General features: G+C 43.4%; 1 protein-coding gene across 1 annotated transcript in view; it reads left to right on the top strand.

Moving 5' to 3' along the window:
• The first annotated feature begins 80 nt into the window (after positions 1-80).
• DDX42 (DEAD-box helicase 42) overlaps positions 81-10,978 on the top strand; it is a 41,021-nt gene continuing 30,123 nt past the window's right edge. Inside the window, exon 1 of the mRNA XM_059150059.1 lies at positions 81-560. The gene's annotated coding sequence lies outside the window, so the exon portion shown is untranslated. The remainder of the gene's footprint in view (positions 561-10,978) is intronic.

Here is a 10,978-nt window from a genome sequence, read left to right as displayed (position 1 = left end):
TTCAGTCAAGTTATCATCACTCTAAACTGGTGCTCCGGAAGCTAAAAGTGGCCATGCTCTGCGAGACCACGTGGCCAGAGGCATGCGGAGAAATGCTGCCTAGGTCGTATTTGCAAAGGACCAGAGTTTAGGGAGTCCACAATTTTATGTATATGTGGCTTCCGCCCAAGCCCCTTTCTTGGGATTTCTAGGCGGCTGTCATTGCTACGCTTTCTTCACCTAGGCCGACCTCCTGGGCTACGAGCACACCCCAACAGCAGTGTCCGCTGAGTGAGTGGTCTGTGAGGCGTTATGGAGCTTTAAGGTCCGGAGCCCGCTGCACCTTCCGGGAGCCGTAGCCCCAGGCCCCGCCCTTCGGCCCGCGCTCTCTGCACTGCGCATGTCAGCTTTGCGTTCCCCTCCCCCCCGGTCAGCAACGGGCCGAGAAGCGGCGGCGGCGGCGGCGAAGGGGGCGGAGAGGAAGGAGCGCGGCGGACGCTGCCTGGACCGCGCGTACTCTGGCCGTGGGATTCTCTCCGCGTCGGCGGTAGTATCAGCTGCCGCTGCAGCGACAGCGGCAGGTCTGTGCGACGTGGGCGTGGGCTCGGGGTCGCTACCCCTTGGGGCCAATGGAAGCAACTGCGGGGCCTAGCGAGGACCAGGGAACCTCGGCCTCGCTTAACAAAAGAGCCTGCGGAGCCTCGGGGCACGGGCGGCGCAGGGGGCCGGGAGGGGTGGGTGTGCGAGGCAGAGGCCTCCAAGGGTCCTACCCAACCTCGTCGCCCTCCCACGACTCCCGCTTCTCCCGTAACTCTCATTGTGGCCCAGTTGGCGGCTTTCCGGAGGCGGCGCCCGCCCGCCCTGCTATGAAAGGGATTTGCAGGGTGCCGGGCTCCGAGTAGGGATATCCATAAGGAGGGTTCTGACCGAAGTCGGCAGCATTTGGCAGATGCAAGCCTCCAAATCAGGGGACCCGAGAGGTAAAAGTTGCCCAATCGAAAGACGGTATAAACGTAGTCAGTGATCTTTGTGCAACCTTGAGTACATCCCTGTTGTCGCACAAACTTTTTGCGGCCTATTTAAGAGCCTATCTGATGCGGGTAAATAATTTATATGGAGTTGCAAGCATACGCACCAGTAATATAAGGAGGAACTGTTGTGCTGGTCGAGAGTTTTGGGGAATTACAGCTTTCCACTTCACCTTAGTGAAGCATTCCCTCTTTCCTCCTCACTCCTTTGGGTGGCCATTCAGTTTCCTTTGGCTGTATATTGTATTCTGTAAATGATGTTTCTGTGTGTATTCTCCATACGCACACCCTAGAGCTTCCAAAAGGTAGAGTTTATGTCTTAATCTGCTCTAACTTTTCAGAGCCAAGCCCAGTTCTGGCACATAGGAGGTGAGCAATAAGTATTTTATACAAAAATTAACTTTTTAAGATTTTCAGCGATGGTGGAAAAAAAGAAGCATGTTGTATTTTCTTTTACCTAGAAGGGGCATTATATGGTCTGATCTACAGTTCATTCGAGGAATTTTTTTTGTTGAGGTCTGCTGTGTGCCTGTTCCCCAGCACCTTCTATGTCTGTGACCCCTGCCCTCCTGAAACTTACTTTCTTTTTGGGGAAAGAGAGATAATAAATTATACTGTGTGTTAGAAGGTGATTACCGACTTAGGTTTAGGAAAAAAAAAAAAAAGAGGGATGGGAAGGTATTGCATTTTTAAATAGGGCAGGTAGGGTGGTATTTACAGACCAGCTGATATTTAAGCAGCCTAGAAGGGGGTGAGGGAGTGAACCCACCAAGTATCAGGGAAAAGGAACAGTCCAGGCAGAAGGAACAGTGAGTGTAAAGACCTTGAAAAGGACAGTGGCCTGTTAAGAGGTATTGAAGAGCAGTGTGCTTTGGAGCATTGTGAGCAAAGGAGGAGGAGTAGGAGATAAGGTCAGGGAAGACCTGGGGGCGGGAACTCCAGAACAACCAGGAACTTTTAGGCTATTAGGAGGATTTCTCTTTATCTCTGCGCGAGGCTTTGAGCAGAGGAATGGGAAGATCTGACTTACGTTGTAATGATTTAGTGTAATTCATGGAAGAGTGCATTTGTTTTTATTTTAGATTTGTCAAATTCATAGAACCATCTTAGTTTCTTTAAGCTAACAGAGAGGAAAGAGATGCTTCCAGAATAAGTAGCCAGAATTTATTTGTATTTGGCTTTAGAAGAAAATGAAGTAATTCTGCGGTTGTGTACAGATTCTCATTAAAGAGCTGCCCAGTGTATAGTGTCTGAGATGTTTTCAAGGCAGATGAATAGATGCTAATCAGCTACCACCAGGACTTCCTATTCCAGAAACACAACTGATAAAGTAACATGGTTTTATAATCAGTTGTTTTGTAGTCCACTATTTTTAAAGGCATTAAGATCGTAGCTTATTTTCTACTATTGCCCAAAACATAAACTCTAGACAAATAATCTTTCTTATGTTCCATGTTTATTCTGTCTTTGCTTATTCTTCCTAGCCTTTGCTGTTTCTAGCTTTCTTCTGAAACTGTTTTCTTTCTTCATACTTCTCTAATTAGCTTGCATCTCCTGTGCCTAGCCTGGGGTTCTAGTTCTCTTATAAAGCCATCCCTACTTGTCAGCTCTTAATGATCTTGGACATCTTCAGTGTCATGTGGCACGTATGTGTGGGATCCGAGAGTTGAAAGAGATAAGTCTAGCTTGATACTCTCCATTTACTGGTGGAGAAACAGATTTTTGGAGAAATAATAATGGTAACTATGACGGCTAATACGTATTATGCACTTCTTTGTGCCTTGCACTTCTGTGTGCTAACCTTTCTTCTAAGTGTAATTTTGTAATTTCAGTTTTTCACACTCACCCTGTCAAGTAGGTGACATTCTTACCATCTCACTAGAGAAACCAAGTAACTTCCTGGGGTTCACATCAGGTTAGTGGCAAGGCTAGAGTTTGAACGTAGCCTCGCTCCGTAGTCTGTGATACTTTACTGTGCTGTTATGATTTTCTGCTAAATCATAGCATTTCAGTGCCTAGAACCATACCGAGTGGGACTTTATGCTAGCTCCTTGGCCAAGTCATAAATCTCCTTGGGACTCTTGCATATTGAATAAACAACGAGTACATACTGTGGAAAACAAAAGAGATTAAAAAAATAAGTCTGCTTCTTTACCTGTGAAACCTATAACTTAGAGTTGGAAAGAGGAAATTAGAACACAGATAGTAATGATGAAGTGTTGGGTGTTTTTTGTTGTTGTTGTTTTTTAATTTTTATTTATTTATTTGAGAGAGAGACAGTGAGAGAGAGCATGAGCGAGGAGAAGGTCAGAGGGAGAAGCAGACTCCCCATGGAGCTGGGAGCCCGATGTGGGACTCGAACCTGGGACTCTGGGATCATGACCTGAGCTGAATGAAGGCAGTCGTCCAACCAACTGAGCCAGCCACGTGTTCCAGTGTTGCATGTTTTAAGACTAGAAAGGGAGTTTCAGAAATGAGCTACCACTTCTCCGGGGCATCATTCATGTCATAGTTCTAGGAGTTAGGCTTTCAAGGATAGGACTTTGGTAGATAGGTATAGTGAGAGATTGGTGGGAAAGGAATTCCGGTTATGGGAAGAGCGTTTACCAAAGTGCGTGGTTTTCTTGAAACACCAATGCGTGTGGGGAAACCCTGGGAGATAGGAATGGTGAAGTGTGTAGTGTTGGCACAGTGGAGAGTCTCATTCCAGCTTGATTGACCAAGTGGAGAACTGTTGAATTAAAGGGTATGACAGAGTGAGAAATGAGCTGCAGGAAGATTTGGGGCCAGGATCTGAAGGACCTGGAAGAAGGTTGTTGCTGAGCATACGAACGCTCACCACCCTTGGGTGTGACTTTCCCTACTTCCACAGTATTAACAAACCAAAAGAGGTGGAAATTTGTTTTCTCTTTTGCTACTTATGTTTGGCTATTACTTCATTATTTTGTGCTTTACCACATAGAGTCACTTCTCAGAGATGATGAAATATTTGCTGGTTTTAGATGCAGCCTCTAGAAGTACATCAGCATGACTTTTCCGATAAAACAGACATTCTTAGGGGTGCTTGGGTGGCTCAGTCAGACAGGGATCTGCCTTTGGCTCAGGTCATGATCTCTGAGTCCAGTAGGAAGTCTGCCTCTCCCTCTTTCCCTCCTCCTCCCCACTCAGGCGCATGCATGCTTTGGCACTCGCGCGTGCTCTCTCAAAGATTTTATTTATTTGAGAGAGAGCTCACGTGAGGTGAGGGGCAGAGGGAGAAGCAAACCCCCCACTGAGCAGGGAGCTGGATGCGGGGCTCCATCTGGGACTCTGGGATCATGACCTGAGCCAAAGGCAGATGCTTAACCAACTGAACTACCCAGGTGCTCCAATAAATGAAATCTTTTTAAAAGGGCGGGGCATTCTTAAAACAGTAGAGTTGAGGGGGTGGAGTGTTACTTGTCAAATGTCAAATACCAAATTTCAGTCACTGCAGAGAGGCCTTACTTGTATTCTTTCTCTCTGTTAATAGCTTACCTCTTCTTGCTTGTCTTTTTCTGTTTTTGCTTTTGTTTTGGTAGCACTTTTAGTACCTGAGATTATGATTTGTTTTTTCTCCTGGACCAGGCTGAACTGAACTCTCTGAGGGCTGGGGCTGTGTCTGATTGTGTTACTCTATCCAAAGCGCCTAGAACAGTACCTGGCAAAATAGGCACTCAGTACATTTTGAATCATTGGTCACTCTGGTAATGGTATAGTGGCTGGAGAGTGGACTTGTTAGGAAATTATTTCTATAATGGAAATGGAAGTGGGAAGGAAAGGTGTCGCTCATAGTGTTAATACCTAAGAAAGTAGTTAGTGATCAGTATAAAACAATGTTATTATTAAGACCAAACTGGGGGGTGGGGGTGGCTGGATGGCTCAGTGGGTTAAAGCCTCTGCCTTTGGTTCAGGTCATGATCCCAGAGTCCTGGGATCGAGCCCCGCTCTCTGCTCAGCAGGGAGCCTGCCTCCTCCTCTCTCTCTCTGCCTGCCTCTCTGCCTACTTGTGACCTCTGTCCATCAGATAGATAAATAAAGTCTTAAAAACAAAAACAAAAAAACTTAGGTTGTTCGCTTTCTTTCTTTATTTTTTTTAAAAAGATTTTATTTAAAAAAAAAAAAAAAAAAGATTTTATTTATTTATTTATTTATTTGAGGGAGAAAGAGCATGAGAGGGGAGAGGTCAGGGAGAAGCTGACACCCCGCCGAGCAAGGAGTCAGATGCGGGACTCGATCCTGGGATTCCAGGATAATGACCTGAGCCAAAGGCAGTTATTTAACCAGCTGAGCCACCCAGGTGCCTCAGGTTGTTCTCTTTAAAGTATATGGTATCGAAATTTTGTTCATGCTTCTGTTACAAAGCTAATTCTCTTCAAATTAGAAATTTTAAAATGCAATCTTTTAAAGAGAAAAGGTAGTTGAATTTTTACAAATATGTTTGCATCTCAGAGCAGAGACTGAGGTCTAGACATCATTCTTCCCTCATAAAGTGGATGAAATAGCAGTGGGAAAACAGTGCAAATGGCTCTAATTCTTTAATTTTCATAATTTTTTGTTGTTTTAAAAATATACATACAAAACTGTCTTAAGTGTATAGTTCAGTGACATTGATTTTGTACACATTGTTGCGTTGCCATAACCACTGTAGCGTTCACAGAATTCTTTACCTTGTAAAACTGAACCTGTGTACCCATTAAATAATAACTCTCCATTCCTCTGCACCCCCAGGCCAAGACAACCCATTCTTCTTTCTTTCTCTGAGTTTAACTGTTTTACCTCATGTAAGTGGAATTGTACGCTATTTGTCCTTTTTGACCGGCTTAATTCCTTAACATGATGCCCTCAAGTTTCATTCATGTTGTAGCATGTGTCAGAATTTCCTTCCTTTTTAAGGCTGCATAATATTGTTGGGGTGTGTGTGTATAAAGTTTACTCATCCATCATGGACACTTAGGTTGCTTCTGTATTTTGGCTGTTGTGAATAGCACTGCTGAGATCATGGGTCACCTCTCCCTGCTTTCAGTTATTTCGGGTGTATACCCAGATATGGAATTGCTGGGTCCTATGGTAGGTCTTTTTCATTTCTTCTTTTTTTGGGTCAGAGAACACAAGTAGGGGGAATGGCAGTCAGAGGGAGAAGCAGGCTCTCTGTTGAGCTGGGAGCCGGGTGTAGAACTCAATCCCAGGACCTTGAGATCATGATCTGAGCTGAAGGCAGACGCCTGACCTACTGAGCCACCCAGGTGTCCCTCATATGGTAGTTCTGTGATTAATTTTTTGAAGACCCGCCTTACTATACTGTTTTCCATAGTGGCTGAGCCATTTTAAATTCCCACCAGCATTATTCAGGGTTCCAGGTTCTCCACATCCTTGGCAACATTTGTTTTTTTCTGTTGTGTTTTTTTTTTTGTTCGTTTTTGTTTTTTTTAGTAGTCCTCCTAATGAGTGAGGAGCTGTAGTTTTCGTGTACATTTCCCTAATGATGAGTGATGTCCAGCACCTTTTCATATGCTTATTGGCCGTTTATATATCTTTGGAGAAATGTCTGTTCAGGTACTTTGCCTATTTTTAAATGGATCGTTTGAGATTTTTTTGGTTGTTTGGTATTTTTCAGGAAGTCTGTGAACTTCACCTGGGTGTGGAAGCCATGCGGTGATTTTATAAGCACTGAAGTTAGTTGTTGTTTTTGCCTTTTCTTGTCAATATGAGAAGTGATTATGGAGGCAGAGGTGAAATTTCAGAGCTGTTTGATAGGAGTTTGCCAGCTTGGTAGGAAAGGTGTAGCAGGCATATTATTGTTATCTAAGAGAAGGCTTAGAAGCACGCACATGGCTAAGACCAAATAAAGGGAGCTTTGAGAAGACCCATAAATAGCAGGAATATAGCTAGTTTTTTAATATGCTCACTATATTTCTTTTTTGATAAACTGTTTACTGGATGTCTCATCTCCAAACAATGATTGCTTAGAGAATGCAAATTAACTTTAGTAGCCTAAACAGAGAAGGGGTGGTCATCCTTATTATTATTATTTTTATTTTTTATTATTTTTTTAAGCATACAACCATAGGGTTGCCTGGGTGGCTTAGTTGGTTAAGCCACTGCCTTTGGCTCAGGTCATGATCCCAGGGTCCTGGGATCGAGTCCTACATCAGGCTCCTTGCTCAGCAAGGAGCCTGCTTCTCTCGTTGCCTCTGCCTGCTTGTGTGTACTCTCTCTCACTGACAAATAAATGAATAAATAAAATCTTCTAAACATACAACCATAAAGATTAGGTTGGCACTCTTTTGCTTGTTATATCAGTTATAATCCCCCAAACCTCTGTGATGGTCAAGGGTCTGTAGCCATGCACATACATAGTATAGCGTACATAGTCCAGTAGGAAGGATTATTGTCAAGAGTAAATAATTAATGGTGCAGTGAGGATGATAGGCTTAGATTTCATGAGGAAGGCTGGATGGCAAGGTTTATAATAATGGAAGATGATGGCTTTCACAAATACTGTGGTGAATTTTGAAAAGCCTGAGTGCATGATATTTATTCATCCAACAAAAAACGTTTGATTCCTATACTCACAATAGGTTCAAAGGATTCAGTGCTGGACAGAACACACAAAGGCCCTGGCCTCATGGAGCTAGCATTCTAGTCAGTGTGGTATTATGGAAAGTGCAGTTGTTTGGCCTGGCTAGAGGCAGTAGATTAGCGAAAATGGGCAGTGTGTTCTAGATCAACTAGTGAAGGCTCGAGGATTCTAAAGTGTTTGATCTTTTGGGTGACCCATTTCTCAGAAGAGTAAAGAAAAAGGTTTTGTGTATTTTGGATCTTGTTCCCTCTGAAAGCCATTGACTCTTACCTGCCTAAAATCACACTACCTGCCTATTTGTAGCAGAAAGTAAACTTTTAACACCAAGTATGTAATTTGGTGCTTTTGTAATTTGAGGCCTCTGATTTTATTAGGTCTAATTTATGTCTATGCCCATCCTTTTCTCCTATCCAGTATCTTATTTTCTTCAGTGTCCTCCTCAGGACCTCTGTCTTAGGATTTGCCTTTCATCCTACATCTTCAGTTTTTGTATCTCTGTTGGCTTTTCCTCTTTAGCATATAAACATGCTTATGTTTCCTTTCTTTCCTTTTTTATTTTTTAAAATATTTTATTTATTTATTTAAAGATTTTATTTATTTATTTGACAGAGATCACAAGCAGGCAGAGAGAGAGGAGGAAACCGCTCCCTGCTGAGCAGAGAGCCTGATTCAGGGCTCGATCCTGGGATCATGACCCAAGCTGAAGGCCGAGGCTTTAACCCACTGAGCCACCCCGGTGCCCCTAAAGATTTTATTTATTTATTTGACAGAGAGCGAGCCAGAGAGCACAATTTGTGGGGAAGGGGATGGCAGAGGGAGAGGGAGAAGCAGACTCCCCTGCTGAGGAGGGAGCCCAATGCGGGACTTGGTCCCAGGACCCTGGGATCATGATCTGAGCCAAAGGCAGATGCTTAACCAGACTGACTGAATTACCCAGGTGCCCGGCTTCTTTCTTAACAAACAAAATCCTAGTCAGCATCTCACTCTTTCAGTCCTATCGTTGGTATAAAGCTTAGAAAGTAATCTTTACTCCTTGTGACCTAGTCTTACTGTCTACCACTTACTGGTCACTCCTCAACCCTGCCCCTACTATTCCTTTGAAACTCTTGCCCTGATGACTTCCTGGTTGCATATCCCAACAGAGACCGTTTAAGTTCTGCTCTTCCGGCATCTCTTTAGTTTTTAACTTCGGACAATTCTTTCTGCCTATAAAACTTGCCGCACCTTCTGTGCCACTATTCCCCACTGTTCTCCCTCCCTCCTCTCCTCAGATGGCCGTGTGAGCTTCTCTTTCCCTGCCCATTCCTAAGGATTACGTACTCTAACATTTTGTCCTGCTCGTTTTCTCACTCTCTGTGCCCTCTCTCTGCCGGCTTATCTACCCCAGAAACCTCCGATGCAGGTGCGTTATATCAAATCTACAGCTCCATCACAGACCCTTCTCTGCACTTATAGACCCACCCTGGCATCTTTCCTTGGCTCTTTCATCTCATGTTCTAACCCGTTTATCTGGGCCCTGCCTGTCTTTCTGAACATGTGTTCTAGAACTTTCCTAGATGTCCTGCTGAACTCTAGCTGCATGGCGCTATTTCTAGTTCTCTTTGGTGATACTTTTCTTCAGTCGAAAATGCCCTCCTTTCACACTTCTATCCTGGTCCAATACCTCTTCAGATTTTAAAACTGAAAACTGTGTCATCTCCAGAAAAACTGTCTTCCCAACTCATCCTGGGTTCATACCCCTTTCCTGGGCCACCATTGAGCACATTCGGTGCAATACCTCTGCCACAGCATATTGTGTTGGTTTTTTAGCTGTTTTTAAACCACACCTTGAACCCCTTCAGAATGGGACTGTATTTTTTAGTATATAAGTGCCCAGCTCCTAATACGTCTGATAGTCCTCAGCAAGCTTTCAGCAAACCACTGAGTTCTCCTGCTAGGAGATTGTTCATGTGATTCTTAAAATCTTAAAATCTACCCAAACATTGTTCTTTGTCTATCTTCTGATTTCTATGGCTTATTTATTAGCCCCTCATGATACTTTATATACACTAGGAAAAATATTTAAATTCAGATTCATCATTTTTGTTGTTTAGGAGCAGCTGTTGTAAAGTCAGGTTCACACATTGGTTAAGCAATACTACCAGATGCTAGAGTTTTCTTGCTTGTAAATGTTCTTACTAAATCTTACCTCATTAGAATCATGTTGATTCTCTTTAAGGGATTCTTGAAGAAAGCAGGAGATGGTCTTAAATTCAAGCAAACTAGTACTTACTAAGTACTTATTTTAACCACGTGAAACTTTAATGGAAGGTCCAAAATGATTAAGGACATCTTCCCCCACCCCCAAAGACATTCCCTACCTGTAACTATGGGCGAAGATTGACTCAGCATAAATGAGTTTTAGTATTAAGTAGACTGAACTAAATGCTGCATGATAACAGTTGAAACACAACCTGTAAGGTATATATGGGGAGGGGCACAGAACCAGAAAAGTAGAGCATGTTCACCGTTTTCCAACAATGTTGTAGTGTGAAAAGCAGCTTTGGGAACTCTTTTCCCCATTGGCTTCAGAATCCATTATAAACACATTGTTCTTTTTAATGGTGAACCTTAATACAAGGAAGAAAGTAAAAATGAAATAACTGCTATTAACATTCTGATAAACAGCTTTCCAGATCTGTGTGTCTAACCATACTGTTATATTGAATGACATTGAATCATGCCACCCACCTGGTTTTATGCCCTTTTATTCAGTGTGTATAGGGCACTTCTCCATAAACGGAAATAGTAGTTAAGATTTTAAAACTTAGACTGCATAGTCCCTTCGGTTAAGCAATTACATTTTGCAAAGTGATTCTCTCAAGCCCTACCTTGGGCTCCCTGCTGAGCCAGGAGCCGCCTCCTCCCTCTCTCTGCCTCTGCCCTACTTGTGCCCTCACACACTCTTGTCTCTCACTTGCTCTCATATACATAGAATCTTTTTATATTTTTAAGTAAAATCTTTTAATAAAAGAAAAAGAAAATTGATCCTAAAGAAGTAACTACGGGTATGTGCAAAGATTCAGCTATGTGATATGTTTCACAACATTATAAAACGGTCGTGGAGGGGGGCGCCTGGGCATCTCAGTTGAGTGTCCCGACTTTGGAGTTTGGCTCAGGTCATGATCACAGGGTCCTGAGAGCTGAGAGCAAGCCCTGTGTAGGGTTCCGCATTCAGTATGGAGTCTGCTTGAGATTCTCTCTCCTTCTGCCCACCTCCCCACTTGTGCTCTCTCTAGCTCTCGAAAATATTTTTTTAAAAAACGCTTTAGGGGCACCTGGGTGGCTCATTTGGTTGGGCGTCTGCTTTTGGCTCAGGTCGTGGTCCCGG

The sequence above is a fragment of the Mustela lutreola genome, chromosome 15 (genome assembly GCF_030435805.1).
Source record: "Mustela lutreola isolate mMusLut2 chromosome 15, mMusLut2.pri, whole genome shotgun sequence".
Taxonomy (NCBI): Eukaryota; Metazoa; Chordata; class Mammalia; order Carnivora; family Mustelidae; genus Mustela; species Mustela lutreola.
Note: the sequence above shows the minus strand (reverse complement) of the source record. Positions and strands in the feature narration are given on the sequence as shown.